The sequence below is a fragment of the Odocoileus virginianus genome, unplaced genomic scaffold (assembly GCF_023699985.2).
Source record: "Odocoileus virginianus isolate 20LAN1187 ecotype Illinois unplaced genomic scaffold, Ovbor_1.2 Unplaced_Scaffold_5, whole genome shotgun sequence".
NCBI lineage: Eukaryota > Metazoa > Chordata > Mammalia > Artiodactyla > Cervidae > Odocoileus > Odocoileus virginianus.
The window spans coordinates 1,076,486-1,094,175 of record NW_027224267.1 but is presented as its reverse complement, the minus strand read 5'-3'; the positions used below and the strand labels follow the sequence as shown (position 1 = coordinate 1,094,175).

Genomic DNA, 17,690 nt, shown 5'->3' with positions numbered 1-17,690 from the left:
CAGGTGCAACCCTATGGACTGTAGCCCGCCAGGCTCCTCTGTCCATGGGGATTCTCCAGGCAAGAACACTGGAGTGGGTCACCATTTCCTCCTCCAGGGGCTCTTCCCAGCCCAGGGATCGAAACTGCATCTCGTGCGGCTCCTGCATTGGCAGGTAGTTTTTTTTTTTTTTTTTTTAAACCACTGCACCACCTGGGAAGCCCAAAGTGTTAGAGACTCAGTTGTGTCTGACTATGTGACCCCATGGACTGTGGCCCAACACGCTCCTCTGCCCATTTACTTTTCCAGGCAAGAATACCATTCTCTTCCTCCAGGGGAGTGAACCCAGGTCTCTTGCATTGCCCATGGACTCTTTATAGTCTGAGCCACTAGGAAAGCCAAGTCAGGTCAGTCTCTCAGTCGTGTCTGACTCTCTGCGACCCCATGAACTGCAGCACACCAGGCCTCCCTGTCCATCACCAACTTCCGGAGCTTGCTCAAACTCATGTCCATTGAGTCGGTGATGCCATCCAACCATCTCATCCTCTGTCGTCCCCTTCTCCTCCTGCCTTCAATCTTTCCCAGCATCAGGGTCTTTTCTAGTGAGTCAACTCTTTGCATCAGGTGGCCAAAGTATTGAGTTTCAGCTTCAACATCAGTCCTTCCAATGAATATTCAGGGTTGATTTCCTTTAGAATGGACTGGTTGGATCTCCTTGCAGTCCAAGGGACTCTCAAGAGTCTCCTCCAACACCACAGTTCAAAAGCATCAATTCTTTGGCACTCTGCCTTCTTTATGGTCCAACTCACATCACTACATGACTACTGGAAAAACCATAGATTTGACTGGATGGACCTTGGTCAGAAAAGTAATGTCTCTGCTTTTTAATATGCTGTCTAGGTTGGTCATAGCTTTTCTTCCAAGGAGCAAGCGTCTTTTAATTTCATGGCTGCAGTCACCATCTGCAGTGATTTTGGAGACCAAAAAATAAAGTCTGTCACTGTTTCCATTGTTTCCCCATCTATTTGCCATGAAGTGATGGGACCAGATGCCATGATCTTCGTTTTCTGAATGTTGAGTTTTAAGCCAGCTTTTTCACTCTCCTCTTTCACCTTCATCAAGAGGCCCTTTAGTTCTTCTTTGCTTTCTGCCATAAGGGTGGTGTCATCTGCATACCAAGGGAAGCCAAGGCCCTAAGCAAATGTCACCATCTCCCGGAAACCTTCTCTGACTACCAAGCTGAGTTAATCTCTTCACCACTGACACCCTACCCCACCCACATACATCCTCAATTTGGGTTTGTCTGAAGTTTTTCTCATGGTAATACTGGGGTCATGGGTTTGGGGGAGGAAGGCCACAGAGGTAAAATGCCCATTTCATTCTGTCCTGGCAAGGGTGCCCGATGTTGACAAGACCTGTCACTGCCAATGTCGGCCTCGATCCCCCAGCCCAGGTAGTGACTGTCAGGCTTTCTCCCGTGAAATTACCCTTCTCTTTCATTTCCATGCAGTGCTCCCCAGAAGGAAGTCACCTGCCCAGTCACCCCTGAGGACTGGGGAAGGAGACGCCCCTCCTAGGGGTTGGAGCAGCTGCATGAATCACTTGGAGCTCTGCTACATGGGAGATTCACCTCTTTCTCCTCCATTTACTTAGGCAATCTTTGAGTTATATTGATATGGACTTAGGGATATTCCTTTTATTGCTGTTGTTCAGTCATCCAGTCATGTCCAACTCTTTGCGACCCCATGGACTGCAGCCCACCAGCATCCAATACCACTTTATTTTGTTTCTTAAATTGTGCCAGCTTTGGCCGTTGTGAGCTCTTGTCCGGACCCTGCCCCTACTGGCTTTGATGATAGTCATCGCTCTTTTATGGGCCCCTCCCTGCGTCTCTTTGACTTGGTCCCGTCATTGTGGGGACCCGTAGATCTAGCAACTATCCACCCATCTGTCGTCTATCTATCTAACCCACTTCCTGCTTTCTGGACCTACAAGATGTCTCAGGCTTGCTTACTTTTCCCGCCAGGGAATGTGCTTCACATGCTAAGGCCTGGCTCGGAGCCCCTCCTCCAGGCAGCCTCCCTGGCCGTCTCCAGGCAACTTGGGGGCTGTTTGGTGGCCCTGGCCTCCCTGCTCATCCTCCATCACGGTCACTCTGTTTCCTTGGCTGTCTTTACCACTAGGCTGAGAGCTCCCACAGGCAGGGCCATCTGATTCATCCATCCCCCCAGGTAGGTCCCCAGTGCCCAGCACTGGGCCGGGCATAGGGTGGGGCTGGGCAGTGCTGCCAGCAGCCAGACCCTGCCCCCACCAGCTGTGATGATCATCACTCTCCTTTGTGGGCTCCCCTTCCCCACACCAGGCGGGTGCTGGGCCCCCGGCCAGGGTGGACAATGGAGGCCAGAGCAGTGGGCTCACCCAGCTTCCCACCTGGACGGAAGCTCTCCTGTTCACCACCTTAGCTCCTAGCATGCGGGGTCAGCACAGCACTGACAGGGCTGGTGGGTGAGGTGCTGGGACCCAGAGCTGCCCTCTGTGAAGGCCGAAGAGCTCTGTGCGGGAGGAAGGTGGAGACCGTGCCCACCTGCACGCTGAGGGGAGACCCCAGGCTCCCACCTGGATTGGCACCAAACCTGTGCGTGATCCGACCACTCCCCCCACCATGCAGCCTGTGAAACCTGCAGCTGGGTGGCCAAATGTGTGAAGGGTGCAGGTGTGGACATCCGCCTGCCACAGGGCTGCTGCTCGGAGCTTGCAGTGGCCCCGTGGATAAGACCTGAGTGAGTCCCTCCCACCCAGCTGCCCCATGGAGAACCAGGAGGAAAGTGGACACCTGGAAATGGGCGGGAGATAGGCGTCAGTGTCCTGCATAGCTTTGCCTGATCAGAGGCAGTAACTTGGGGGGCTGCCCCTTCTATGTGTCTGGGACGGGCAGGCCCCCCACACACAGCTCCTGTTCAGGCACCAGTTTGTTAGTCATTCAACAAATGGTTGCAGACTGCCCGGACAGAGCCCTTGAGGATCCTGAGTGTTAATCTAGGGGCACCTGGTTTCAGCCCAAAGGTGCTCAGGGCCCTCGGTGCTGGGGAAGGGCCGGCTTGTCCACATCAGGCGAAGCAGGAGGGAGACTCGGAGGCAGACAGGAGTCAGGGTCGGCACCTGGAAGAGACGCTGACCAGGAAGTGGAGGCGTAAACGCAGAGGACATGGGGACCACAGCGGGGGTCAGGGAGCCCAAGGGCCCCAACTGCTTAGGGAACAGGGTGGCTTGAAGGTGACAGGTCCGGGGAAAGTGAAGGACCAGGTGCCAAGTGGCTGGTGGTTCCGCTACTGAGATTTGGAGGAAGGAGGGGTGAGTGGTGGGCCACAGGGCACTCGTCCAGTCCCACCGAGAGAAAGGCCTGGCTCTGCCCTCAGGACAGAGTGGCACCTGGACGATCCGAGTCGGGCAGATGGCTCTGAAGTCCTCGACGTTCGTGCTCACACCTAAGGATGACTGCAGACGGAGTGAAGTGGCTAGTGAGAGGGAGGAGGGTGTGGTCAGCTGGGCAGAGGGTGGCCGCTGAGGGGCCGGTGAGATGCAGGTGCGGACAAAGCCATCAGACTTAGTATCCTGGAGGGTGCTGGCAGCCTGGATGAGGGTTGCTTTGAGGAGTGGGGAGTGGACGAGGCCAGGCTCAGGAGGGAAAGCAGAGCTGGCTGGGGTGGGGGGCTCTGGAGGTTTCACTGGGAAGGGAGAAGAGATGGGAAGCAGTTAAATGAATGAAATGGGGGCTGAACAACCCCCTGCCCCGCTCCGAGGTGGCATCACCCGTGTGCAGTTCAGGCACAGCTGAGAGTGACTCTCAGGGGAGTCCTGCGGAAATTCCCCCCGGGCCCTCCTGCCCTGCTCAGCCGGCTGTGAGACCCTGTTTCCAGGGCTGGGAGGACCCTTGCCCTCCTGCGAAGCCTCTCTAAATTGTGTGCTGAGGCTGGGTTAATGTTTGCTTAGCCAAGTTCAAGATCCACCCCCTGGTGCCTGGGCTGGGAGGAGGTCCGAGTTTCTAGGGGGTGGCTGCACCCTGCTTTAGGAACGTCGTGCTCTGGACCTTGTGAGGGCCTGTGGGATCTGGGTGTCCCTGGGGTCTCATTTATCACTGAGCGCCCTCCCCAGGCTCCCGGGGAAACGGCAGCGGCGAAGCCATCACCATGCATCCCAGTCGGGGGCCTCCTACTCCCATCGCCTCCAGGCAACCCCTTCCCGGCCCCCACCACCACCACTGAGGGGCCACATGGCCAGGGGAGTGGGGCGAGCCTGTCCTCTGACGGGAGGGACCTCTGAGACCCGGCCACTGCCAGCCTTGTGGCCGCTCAGAACCTCGTCCCTCGTTTTGCCAAAAATTATTTTATTTATTTATTTATGGCCGTGCTGGGTCTTCATTGCTATGGGCTTTCCTCTGCATTGTGGCGCAAGGGCTCCTTATTGCAGAGGCTTCTGTTGTGGAGCACGGGCTCTAGAGCGCAGGCTCAGTACTCGCGACTTCCGGGCTCTAGAGCGCCGGCTCAGTACTCGCGACTTCCGGGCTCTAGAGCGCAGGCTCAGTACTCGCGACTTCCGGGCTCTAGAGCGCCGGCTCAGTACTCGCGACTTCCGGGCTCTAGAGCGCAGGCTCAGTACTCGCGACTTCCGGGCTCTAGAGCGCAGGCTCAGTACTCGCGACTTCCGGGCTCTAGAGCGCAGGCTCAGTACTCGGGACTTCCGGGCTCTAGAGCGCCGGCTCAGTACTCGGGACTTCCGGGCTCTAGGGCGCAGGCTGAGTACCCAGGACTTCCGGGCTCTAGAGCGCAGGCTCAGAAGTTGCGGCATATGGGCTTAGTTGCTTTTCAGCAAGTGGGATCTTCCCAGACCAGGGATGGAACCCAGGTCTCCTGCACTGGCAGGCGGATTCTTTACCACTGAGCCCCCAGGTAACCCCCTCATCCTCATTTTTAAGAGGAACGGGCTGCTTTGACGTGTGGGGCACCTCGGAGCCCCTCGGCGGGTGTGATAAGAGGGTGTGCCAGTCTGGGCCTTGCTCCCGTGTAGGCTGGTCCTTTCTGACCAACTCCCTCCGAGTGCCCGCGCCACGTTACTTAGGCCGTTGACAAGGGAGCACCCCTCTTCTAAACGCGGAGGAGTCCCGGGCCCTGCCCAGCTCATGGGCCAAGGAGGGGAGATAGGGCAGCGGGACCAGTGATCCCTGGGCAGAGGGCGATGCCTGCCCGGACGGAGCTTGAGCCAGTGGGGGTGGCGTCCTCAGTCCAGGGGAACTGCTGACCGCTTCCTGCAGGCCTTCGACCCGGCCGGGGGACATCAGTCATCTGGACAGCCTGTTTGGTCCCGATATCCTTGTTTTGTAAAGAGCAGTTCCTGAAATCACGGGGCCTGGATGTCTGCTCAGCTTTGAAGGGGGCTGGTCTCAGCCGCTTAGGCCAGAAACAACAAACACAGACGAGCCCCACTGGGCACACACACGGGATTGCAGCCCTTCCGGCGGGCCCAGTGGCAGCCGGGTGCCAGGCTCCAGGCCAACTCCAGGCTTCTCACTCCATCGCGGGCTCTGACCTCAGGCTTCAGTGTGCCAGAAAGGGCATCTCAGGAGAACTGCCTGGGAGACCGGGTGGGGCTCAGGAATGCGCGGGCCTCGGAAGGCGTATCACAGATGCACCTTATATAGAGGCTGGGAAATATGATGGGAATGCTGGGGCCACTCCCTCCTGCGACTGGGTTTCTCTTCCCAAGACTCGGTTTCCCCATTTGTAAGCCCAAGGAACTTACTTTGACCTGTTCTTATTGGGAGCATTCTTTTTTTTTTTTCTCCAGCTGCACCGTGTGGTGTGTGGAAACTTAGTTCCCTGACCGGGTATCAAACCCAGGCCCCCTGCGTTGGGAGCGTAGAGTCTCAACCACAGGATGGCAGGGGAAGTCCCGGGAGCTTTCTTAGGGGCTGTTTCTTGGTGATCTTTGATAGTTTAACAGTTCCGTCCTAACCAGAGGGAGGAGAGAAGCAGGGTGTCGCGCCCTGGACCATCCTGAGCCGGCGTCCGGCATAGAGGGTCTTCAGCCGCCTGATCATTACTCCCCTCTAGGCTGCCCTGCGATGCCAGCTTCACCCGCTCCCTAACTCTCCCGCCCTCGCTGTCCTAACGGTGAACCTTATACATCCTGGTTCCAGGCAGGCGCCCGGGTCGAGGGGGTGGGGGAGGGGGCTGCCTTTGTGCTGACTCCTTCCTGCATCAGGGCGGTGGGGTGGTCCTGAGATGCTTTTCCAGGAATCCCCACCCCGCCCCTTCTCTAGAGCAGGGCCCACAGCCAGGGCCAAATCCCACCCCCGATTTGGACATCAGGTTTTCTTGGTGCCCGGCCAGGCGCTCTCATTTCCTATCACCCAAGTGTGCTCTGGGGCCGTAACAGTGGGGTGGGGGCAGAGCCCGCCTGGTGGCTCGAAAAGCCAAACGTAGTTACTATCTGGCTCTTTAGAGAGGGCGGCCGTCCCTTGTTCTGGGGTCACCTGTGTGCTTGCTCCTCCCGCCCAGGGTGCTGGAGTGAAGCAGCAGGGAGTAGGAACGGTCCACCCACCCCACACCCGCCCCTCCCTGGGGGCCTCTGCATTCCTGGGATTCTCTGTTTGCGTTTATGGCCGGTTGTAGATTAACCCTCAGCCCCCACCCGGACATCTGCAGTCCCTGGAAGTGGCCGCGGAAGGCTTGACAAGCTGCATACCTGCAGCAGGCCAGGTGCACACACTCTTCTGACTGGCCCCACTCTGCAGGAGGACCTTTATACTCTCTCTTTGCCCAGCCCCTCTTCCTCCACATTCAGTGGAGGAGCCTCTGCCTCCAGGAAGCCTTCCTGGGTTTCTCCCTCCTCTTCTCCCCCTGTCTCTCTGTGGCTGCTCAAATGGAAGGTCACCATCCCAGTCTCCTTCCAAGTCTGTAACCCTGACTTGTCTGAGCGCCCTTGTGTCTGGGGACCTGAAGGTGCACCTGGGGTGATGGAGCTAAGATGGCTGGTGGCAGGGGTGGCTCTGAATTCTGACGAGCAGAGCAATCACCAGGTGGAGTGGGGGATCCACAGAGGGGCCGGACCACGTGCCAGGGAGACTGTCCAGGGGACCCCAGCTGGGCCTGGGGGTTGGGCTGGGTCACCCCTCCAGGCCTGAGATGTGCTGATATAGTGCCACACAGTCCCAGAGAACTGAAAATGTTCTGAGATGGCGTGATGGAATTAGTAATTGCTTTTTGCCTTTGTAGGACCACAATTGTTGCTACTTGCCCCATGAGTTAAAAAGATAAGCAGAGGGTAGATGCTGGGGCGGGGTTTCCCAGGTGGCCCGAGTGTAGAGAACCCACCTGTGAATGCAGGAGACTGTCAGACACTCTGGTTGGATCCCTAGGTCGGGAAGATCCCCTGGAGAAGGGAATGGCAACCCACTCCGGTATTCTTGCCTGGAGAATCCCCATGGAGAGAGGAGCCTGGTGGGCTACAGTCCGTGGGGTCACAAAGAGTCAGACACGACTGAGCAACTTGGCACGCAGCACGCACAGAGGCAGGGCAGCCCTCAGCGCCCGGCCCCTAGCTCTAGATTACAGCCAAAGCTGGTGTCTGTGGTCCAGGGGTCAGGCGGGAGCCGTCCTGGAGGCTCACCAGGAACTTTTGTCCACAATGGCAGAGGAGAGTCCAGGCAGGCTAAAGTGGGCGGAGGTCACTCAGACCCTCAGAGATGGTTAAAGAGATGCTGCAGCTGGGTCGCCGGGGAGCAGGTGTAAACATCCCAACAGGAAGTTCTTGGGAGCTCTTCCTCGACTGTGTGTGCCTCTCATGCCTTAGGGAGTCGGGGGTCCGCCTCGGCCCCCCTGGAGGTCTTGGCATTGTCCTGGGGGCTGTGTGGTCTAGGGCAGTTCCCGCATCTCTCAAGTCCGTTTGCCGTTCAGTCCAGTGGGATCGGGGCAGTACACTGGGGAGGCCACAATCCATAGATCTAGAATCTTTTAAGTGAGTGATAACTACACAGTGATGGCAAATCCCTGAGAGGGTCAGAGCTGCTGACCTAGGAGGGCACCCGGAGATCCCCAAGCCCAACTCGCCCATCGGAAAGGGGGGAGCTGAGGCCCGGGGGATGACATGCTCCCTCAGAGGGACCCGAAGGCGGGACTGGGCAGGGGTTGAGACCAGCCTCTCACATGCAAGGCTGCGTGGGGCTGCCACCTCCAGGAGGGACCCCTTACCTGGAAAGACCACCCCCCCGAAAGGCTCATGTTCTTCCTCTGGAAGTCTTTTCTGGTGCAGTTGCAGACTTGGGGTGCGCTCCATGAAGTTGGGGTGCTGTATGCCGAGTCGGGGTATTCTTGCCGAATTGAGTTACATTCTGAGGAGTCGGGCTGCAGTGTGCAGAATTGGGGTGTACTGGGTAGGGTTGGGGTGCTAATGCAGAGCTGAGTTACATTCTGTGGAGTCGGGCTGCAGTGTGCAGAATTAGGGTGTACTGGGTAGGGTTGGGGTGCTAATGCAGAGTTGAGTTACATTCTTAGGAGTTGGGTACAACATGCAGAATTAGGGTGTGTGGTGTAGGGTTGGGGTGCTCTTGAAGAGTTGAGTTATATTCTGAGGAGTTGGGGTACAGTGTGCAGAATTAGGGGTGCTGTGCAGGGTTGGGGTGCCCTATGTGAAGTGGAAGGACGCTGGGCACAGTGGGGGAGGCTCATGGAAAGCCCCCGGCCTTGAGCCAAGAGCACAGCTGCAGAGGCAAACAGGATGCGGGTCTCGGGCTGCCGCGGGGCACAATGGCCAGGAGAGGAAGCGAGTCCAGGCCCTTTTATGGATATGGAGCCGTTGGGGGCCTCTTTTCAACACAGTTTCCAGAAAAACAGAGCAGGAAGGAGCAAGCAGCATGTGTTCCACAGAGCACGGGGTTCTGGAGGGCTGGCTGGTGACCTGGGGAGCCTGGCCTCACAGGCAGAGGCTGAGAGGAGCGGGGTGCGGGTGCGCCCAGGGCACACCTGGCTCAGAGAGGGGAGGATGCGGGGCCCGAGCCCAGCTTCTCTCTGCAGCCCCCGAGGCCCCATGGAGCATGAGCCGGGCCAGGCCAGGGGCCGGCGAAGGTGGGGACTTCCTGACACCCTGCTCCTCCCCCGGGGAGCCTGGTGCCCTGCTCTCCGCTCTGCAGCGGCCCTTGGAGAGGCTCAGGTGCTGGAATTCGTTAGATGCAGAGACACCTGAGGACAGCCAACACCCTGTGGAAGGACTCCCACCTCTAGACTAACCCTCGCGACGGCCCGCGGCTAGACCAGACAGTCAGATCTCACCCAGGGCCTCCCTGCCGGCCTGTGATCAGCACGGCCAGCCGGCCTTCCAGGAGGCATCGGTGGACGTGGCGGCCTGCCATGACGGTGCCTGCCGAGCTCAGACCTGAGGGGCAGCCTGGCTGGAGATGATGGGCCTGGGGCTCTGCCGTCCCATGGAGGAGGGGAATCAAGGCCGGGGACAGAGGATGGGGACGAAGGTGTATCCACAGGTCCCCGTGCAGGGCAGGGTGGGCATGGATGGAGGAGGCAGGCCCGCCCAGGAGAGCGGGGTCTTAGAGACCACAGGTTGCCAAGGTCAGGGAGCCCGCAGGGAGGGCGCTGTGGTCAGGCAGGCGGGTGCCCCAAACACTAACTCACGTCCCCGGCCTGTTCCCCACTCCCGTGGGCGTCCAGCGCTCTGTGCAGGGGGGCAGCCTCTGCAGGTACATCCATCAGAAGCTCTGAACACGCCCTTGTTTGGAAAAAGGGTCTTAAGGTGATTGATCCGTGTAAGGATCTCAAACTGAGATCTGCCTGGGTGACTCGCGGGGCCCCGGAGATAGTGAATGGAGCATCCTTATGAGGGGGCAGAGGGTGAAGCCGCATGCTGGCAGAGGCAGAGGGTGTGGTGACGTGACCACAGGCCCAGGACTGCCTGGACACACGGGAGCTGGGGCAAATGGGAAGGAAGCTCCCCGGAGCCAGAGGGAGCCTGGCCCTGCCGGCACCTTGACTGCCTGCGGCCCCAGAGCTCGGAGAGAATAAACCTCTGCTGTTTTAAGTTGCTGGGTCTGGGATACTTTGTCACGGCAGCCCCTGGACGCTCGCATCGCGACTGTCACAGCTAGAAAGATTGCTGCTCCCACTCCGCGGAGAGGGGAGGAGAGGGGTTGGCAGGGCTCGGACAGGCCATGCTCCCCGGGGGTAAGGCGAGCTGTTGGGGGAACAGTTGCCCTTCTGCTCTGGGGCCTCCTGGTCCCCTGGGGTCCACCGGGTGATGTGAAACCCTCCCCTGCTACTCCACCTGCCGCCACGGGGGACAGTGAAAATGGCCCCTTGGAGCCTCCGCCTCCCGCCTCGGGGTCACCGAGCGTGTCCAAACGTGTCGGTGGTATGTGGCCTGGGGCCCGGCTAGGCTGGGGGTGTGAGGGGCCGGAGTGCTGGGCCCGGGTCTGCTGGGGGCCCCCCAGTGGCCAGCACTGCCCGTTGAGGGGCTGAGGCTCCACACTGGCCCTCGGTGGGGGCCCTTCCAGCGTGAGGCGCCCACATGCCCGTGGCGTCTCTGGCTGTGCCCCTCACGCTTGGGCTCTGGCCCACTGGGGATGGGAGGGGAGGTTGTGACTTTGGGGCGACCATGTATAATGCCGGGAGTTGGTCGGATAAAGGCAGACGGTGCGGGAGGGGGGCAATCAGAAATAGCCTGCTTTGGGCTCAGAGTGGATCTCAGCCTGAATGAGAGTGCCCCCAGGGAGCAAGTGTCTGTAGACAGGCGTGGTTGCCACCCTGGGGTCAACTTCTAGTGACAGAGGCCAGGGATGCTGCCCGGACCCCTGGGTGCACAGGGCAGCTTCTCCCCAGGACAGAGAGCGAGCGCCCCAAACACCAGCAGTGCCGGCGTTAGACACCGTGCTCAAGGATCTCAGGGTCTGTCAGACCTGGATCCCAACTCACCCTCCATTTGTCACCAGCCTTGGGCCTCATCCTCTCCTCAGCCTCAGTTTCCCTGTCTGTGAAATGGGCACATTAGCACTTAACTTAGACATTGTTCCTGGTCAGGAAGCCAGGCTGTGCCTCTCCCAAGCTTGGGACAGAGAAGGTGGCCTCCTGGGTTTGGGCTGGGGCCAGTAACCAGAGCCCACCCCCTGCCTCTGCGAGGGCCTGAGAGCCGATGGGCGGGTAGGGCCGGGGCTGACCCCGGTTCAGTTCTTGGTGCTTGTCTGACAGCCAGGAAATCCAGCCCTGCCCCCCGAAGTTAAACCCCTGCTCTCAAACTCAGGTTAGGCCTGGAGCCAGTGGGAAGACAAGAAAGGAAGGAGAGCTTGTAGGCAGACCCCCAGCTGTCCCCAGTATGTGTTCCCATTGATTGTGTCACTGGGCGGCGCAGCAGTGGGAAGGAACCACGTGTCTGTCTGTGCACACATGTGTGGACACATGGGTGCACGTGTGTGCGTGGATGCACGTGTGTGCACATATGCACTGCACACGTGTGCACGGATGCCTCTGTGAGAGTGTGCACATGTATGTGCACATGTGTGCATGTAAATGTGTGCACGTGTGTGCATGTAAATGGGTGCACATGTGTGCAGTATGTGGAAGAGGAAGAGAGAGCAGGGCTGAGGTTGGCAGGGCAGCTGTCCGACTTCCCCAATCCTGGCAGCTGAGGCGGGAGCCTGGGCGGCCCCTGGCCACCACCTCCGAGCCTGGACACCAGGCAGCAGGCAGGCGGGTCAGGGCCTGGAGCCGGCCCAGGCTGGAGCTAATGATCAACCAGCCCTCAGAGGCGGCGCAGCAGCTCAGGCCTGCCTCTCGCCGGGCCCAGGCGCAGGGAGGAAGTGGGGCAGGAAGCAGGGGGCGGTGGCGGCCGCTGTGCAGTCCGCTGGGCTGTGGGCGGCAGAGACGGCCTTCGGGCCCGCCAGCGAGGAGCCGGGAGCGGCCACCTGGTGCCCGCTGTCCCACGGAGCGGGGCGCAGGTACGCGGCTCTGGGCGGGCGGGTGAGAGCGGCTGAGCGGGCACCGTCCACAGAGCCGGGTCTTGCCACAGGTGGGTCTGAGCTGTCTCCTGCTTTTCACTTTCTCAGAGAGTTTTCTGAGCTTTCAGGATCGGGAGGGAACAGAACTGGTGTCTGGAGAGGCCGGAAGGCTGTGGGCGCTGGCTAGCGGAGCTCCGGGAGGGCCCCTTGGCCGCCGACAGCTATTGTCCCAGTGCTGATGTCGGTTTTGCTAAAGCACCGCCGCTCTGAGATCTCACCTGACCCCACTCCCCTCGGCCACCCAGACACCCGTCCCGAGGGTCTGGCCAGGACGCAGGAGCTGTGTCGCCAGCAAGCAGGCTTCCAGGCCCAGGGGCCCTCAAGTGGGCCCCCACCCTGGGTTGGCGCCACCTCTGGCAGACACCACAAATGCCAGACCAGGGAGGCAGTGCAGCTGTGACCCAGCCACTCTGAGGTCACCACCCTGGGCCTCCTCCCCATCAACCAAAGGGACGGGCGACTTGATCGGGAACCCCGGCCGGACAGCTCTAGGGAGACCCTGACCCAGGCTCTTCAGTGCCAGGGCTCCCCTGGTGGCTCAGACGGTAAAGAGTCTGCCTGCAAGGCGGGAGACCTGGGCTCCATCCTGGGTCGGGAAGAGACCCTGGAGCAGGGCATGGCAACCCCGCTCCAGTGTTCTTGCCTGGAGAAGCCCTGTGGACAGAGGAGCCTGGTGGGCTGCAGTCCGTGGGGTCGCAGAGAGTCGGGCACGGCTGAGCGACTGAGCACCCACCCTGGGCGTGTGGTCCCGGCACGTCACCCAGACCCTCTCCCCGCCTGCAGTGACCCCTCTGGGAGCCCCAAGCCCCATCTGTGGGAGTTTCACAGATGACACACGGGCGAGAGACACTGAGAGGAGTCAGAGCTGCCGGTCACTTGGGTGGGGCCTCCCCCAGCGGGGGTTGGGGGCTGTGGCTGAGCTCGTGGACGGAGGCAGTGTGGGGGCCAGAGGCGCGGTGTGCCCAGGCTCAGGGTGGGTGTGGAGGGCTGGACTCAGACCCGCCTGGGTTCAAATCCCACCAGCGCGCCCCCCAGCCCTGCATCCCAGGCCCGTCTGAGTCAGCATAGCTGCTCAGGGAGCCTCGCTGGCCCCTCTGTGAAATGGGCCCGTCACGCTCCCCCGGGCGTCACGAGGACCGAGTGAGGCCCGCAGCGCTGCAGGTGGCGGCTCCTGACAGTGACGGCACTTCCTGCATCGGGGCCCCAGCCAGTGCTTATGGCCGAGCTCACTTACTCCTGCTCCCGAAACGCCCGCTTCCCAGCAGAGAAGGCAAGCACAGGGACCCAGGCCGGCAGCTGGCCTGGAGCTGCTGTGACGAAGGGCCACAAACGCGGGCTTCTAACACTAGAAGGTCATTCTCCCCTGGTTCTGGAGGCCGGAAATCTGAAGCCCCGGGGGGGGGGGGGGGCAGGGGGCCCTGGGGGAGGGTCCTTCGGCCCCTGGCGGCTGCAGGCATCTCTGGGCTCGTGGGCACGTGCCCCTGCTCCCTGCCTCCATCCTCACCCGGGGTGCCCGCTGTCTGTGTTCCTCTTCTTACAAAGAGCCCTACAGGGAGGGCCCCTTCAGCGCAGTGTGATCGCATCTTATTATTTTTAGTATTTACGTATTTGGCGGCCCCAGATCCCAGCTGTGGCATGCTAGCATCTTCAGTTGCGGCCTTCGGACTCAGTTGCGGCATGTGGGATCCGGTTCCCTGAGCAGGGAGAGATCCAGCCCGAGCCCCCTGCACTGGGAGTGTGAGGTCTTGGCCCTGGGCCGCCAGGGACGTCCCCAGCGCGACCGCACGTTAACTCCATCCTGTGTCTGAATAAGGCCACCCAATCTGAGGTCACTGGTGGGCGTGAGTGCGGGGATGCGCCGGTCACCTTCTGTACTGAGGTCGCCAGACATCCCTGGAGAGATGCTTCCTGGGGAGGTGGATGAGGTCTGCGTGGTCCTCGAGGCTTTTGTTCAGGACAGGTTCAGATGCAGTCGGGGACAGGCAGCCTCTCCCGCTGAGCAACGCTGTTATAGGGCCCTCCCCGGGGAGAGAGAGCCCAGTTCCTCCTGCGGGCCAGAACTAGGAACCCCAGGCTTACGAATGTCAGCAGCAGCCCCGCCTGGTGGGCAGGCCCCTCGCTGAGCAGGTGGGAAGTCCCCTGAGCCCCAGAGCCTTCCCTTTTCTCCGGAAACTGTCCCTGAGCTGCTGGGGGCAGGCCCGTGGGACTGGGATGCAGGCGCTGGTGGGCTGGTCCTGACTTCTCAGGAGGCTGGTGGGCTGGTCCTGGGGAAGAGAGATGCCCTGGATGTGGGCTGTGCACGCCAGATGCCTGGCGGCAGAGAGGGGAGGGCGAGAGCCCCTGCTGGAGGCTAGAGAGACCCCACAAACAGGATCCGAGCAGGACGACGGGTCCGCATGCCCTCCCGGGACGCTGCAGGACGGCAGAGCGGGCGGCCCCCTGTGTCCAGAGTCAGGAGGGGAGGGCGACAGGGGCCCGCTGGGCTGGGGGTGGGTGCGGGCGTCAGATGGACGGTGCTGCTCCTCAAAGAGGCTGGGAGGCCTTCGTGTGTGACGAGGGAGGGGGCGGCCCCCGGGAGCAGGAAATGGGGAGCACGAGGCAGAGGGGCTTGAAACGACGCTGGACGTTGACCAAAGGCGGCTGCAGAACTCTGCGGCAAGGCTGCGTCCCAGAACCCGAGGGTCCACGCTGCTGCGCCCTCTGATCAGGGGCCCCCTCCAGCCTGCTCCCTCCTCCCTGGGAGTGCCTACAAGGGTGCCAGGGTCCCCTGGGTGCCCCTTGGGGCCAGGGGCTTCCATGCCCCTGCCCGCCCCGGTCCCTGGCTCTTAGAGGTGGTTGGGGGCTGGGGACCAGGTCACAGCCAGACGGCGCCCTACGCCCTGCTTTTCCCTGCAGCTCGGAGGCAGGCAAAGGGGAGCCAGGGTAATGCCTGCCAGAAACACGGCCTTTCCTACTCCTGTGTTAAATCCGTGAGAGCAGTGAAGCTGGTTCTGGGGAAAGGAGTCAGAGCAACTTGGGATGAGCTGAAGCAGGCCCCCCAGCCAGGGAGCTCTCTCGTCTTGCGTGGGGGAAATAGAGGGTCCGAGGCAGCGGGCCTGGCGAAGCCCCTGCGAGTCGAGGCACCCCCTGATTCCTAGTTCCCCTGGGATATGAGCCGGTTTCCCTGAGTCACCGGTGGAGAGATGCCCACAGGGGTCGTACCCAGAGGCTTTGGGGACCACTGATGAAAGGATGTTGGGGCTGGTCTGGGAGCACCAGGTGTAGGGTACTGGTCTTGCAGGAGCCCCCACCTCAGATCCCTGAGGGCCAGGGAGCAGGGTGGTCAGGGCGGCGCTGAGCTCATGCCCCCGTGTGTAGGATCCATGAGTACGGTGGGGGACAGAGGGTCTTCCTCCTCTGGGATCAAGGGTTCAGAGCCCCAGTTGCTGCCTGGCGGCTGCCTGGGCATACAACCTTCCTGAGGTACCCACGACTCTCCTGCTCAACGCTGGCCTGTTGGCGTGGCCCGCAGGCTGGCCTGCCTCCATGGACGGCCAACACTCCATGCCCTCCCATTCTCTGCACGGCTCCCCATCACACACGTGTCCTGCCTCCCCCCGGGGCCTTCTCGGTGGTCAGACTCCCTTCCTCCACTTCTGGGGTCAGCAGACTCTCTCCCCCTTCCTAGAACGTGCCCCATGGAACCAACACCACCGCATTTGTGTCCAGATCACCATCCCAGCAGGCCTGGGTCACCCTCCTCTGTGCCCCCCACCCCTGCCCGGCACAGAGCTGGCCACAGGGCAGGGGTTGGCAGGGTCTCTTGAGAAACAACCAAAGGCTTTAGAGTGTGGGGTTCGACCTCCCCCGCCCACCCCGCAGGCGGAGCTGACGGTGAAAGCGCCTGGGCCCAGCCCGCTGCTGGGGGTGAGTTCAGGGTCAAGGCCGGCTCTCGGGGGGACAGCAGCAGCACCCAAGGAGGCGCGGGCCTGCAGGCACTGCCTGCCCCCTGCCCGCGCCCCCATCTGGGTGGGACGGTCCTCGGCCCATGCCGAGTGTCTCCAAGGGGGTCTCTGATGGCTCCGGGGGTGGCATCCCGTGAGAACCCTCACCTGGTGGCCGGAGCTATGGGTTTGGTGTGAGCCTCTCTGTTTGTTTGCCTTTTAAAGACAAGGATGTGGGCACTGACAGGATATGTGTGGGAGTAAGTGAGAGAGTGTTAATGTGAGAGTGTTTGTGTATGTGCACGTGTGTGCACACGTGAGTGTGTGTGCGTGTGTGCATGTGTGTGTGTGCGTATGTATGTAGGGGGCTGAGTTGCCCACCCCTCCGAGCCCACTCCGATCCCCCATCTGTAGAAGGGGGCAATGTACTCTCCTCACTGGGAACCTGGCCGAGACGCCTGGGGTATGCAGGTGGTGACAAATTCTCGCGTCCCCTCTGGGGGCCTGCAGACAATCTCTGCCGTCCCGGAACAGTCTGAGGCCCGCAATTCTGAGAACAGCCCACACTGGGTCTAACGGAGGCCCGCCCGCCCATCTTGTTGACCGTCCGAGGCGGTAAATGAGCCCAAGGCCCCTCGCGAGTCCCAGCTCCAGCCTCTCCTGTCCTTTCCGCCCACGCTCGGGAATGGACCTTTCCAGGACAGAGCGCCGCCCTCTCGGGCTCAGCATGCTCCGCTGGCTCCTCTGCATCCACGGAGCGTTCAGTGCCCTGGGCACCGCCCCCGCCCCGGTCTGGATCAGCCCACGCCCCGTGTCCTGTGGCCCAGTCTCCCCGCTCCCCGTGGTGACTCGGCGATGCTGCTGTCTGCCTCCTCGTCTCCCGCCCGTTCTCTGCTGCAGGGTCCCGGGTGAAGCTGGGAGGCCGGCAGGCGGCTCCTGGGGACGTTCAGCCCTGGTGGGCTTGTCTGGGCTCTGAGTGCCATGCGGCCGGCCTGGTGTTCTCTGGGTATCTGGGGGCAGGGCCCGCCCGCAGCACCTACCCCGAGGGGGTGGGTCTGGACTGTGCAGGCCTGCTCCTCAGCGTGCAGTTTTGTCCCCAGGAAGAGGCTCAGAAGTGTCTCTCTGTGCATCCCACTCTGTGCCCAGGGACCTCCCGCCGCCCTGCTCTGGGCTCGGGGCGCAGCTCCGCCTGCCCGTCATCAGGGAGCAGCAAGGCTCCACGAGAAGACGGGCTCCCTGGCCGGAGCTCCTGGCCTTGCCCTCGTCCACCCTCTGCGTGGCTAGGCAGGGCCGTTCCTCCTCTCCTCAGTCCCTGAGGTGCAAGCTGAGGGGGGTGTGGTTGACCCACATCCCTGCGGCTGCCTCGGGCGAGGGGAGCCTGCCTCGGCACCCCTCAGCTCCCGGCCCCGGCGGCACGCCCACCCTCCCCAGGCCTGGAAGCGGCTCCATGTCCTCCTCTGTCCTCAGATCTGTGACAAAGGCCCTGACCTGTGCAGACCCTCACTTATCTTTTTTTTCCTCAAATCTTATTTTGATGTATATTTATTTAAATATTTAGTTCACCACTCTGAGTCTTAGCTGCAGTGTGCAGGATCTTTCAGTTAGAGGATGGAAACCTTTGGTTGCGGCATGGGGCATCTCATTTCCTGACCAGGAATTGAACCCGAGCCTCCTGCATTGGGAGAGTGGAGTCTTAGCCACGGGACCACCAGGGAAGTCCCCCTCTCTTGATGACC

General features: G+C 61.2%; 1 protein-coding gene across 5 annotated transcripts in view; it reads left to right on the top strand.

Annotated features, from left to right (window-relative positions):
• The window catches only part of SH3TC1 (SH3 domain and tetratricopeptide repeats 1), a 58,414-nt gene that overhangs the window by 7,413 nt on the left and 33,311 nt on the right, over nt 1–17,690 (top strand). Inside the window, exon 1 of one of the 5 annotated variants that reach the window (XM_070462506.1) lies at nt 11,772–11,971. The exons of 3 other annotated variants lie outside the window; for them this stretch is intronic. The gene's annotated coding sequence lies outside the window, so the exon portion shown is untranslated. Of the gene's footprint in view, nt 1–11,771; nt 12,043–17,690 lie in introns of those variants that run through there. One more of the 5 variants, XM_070462503.1, reaches the window with a different exon arrangement.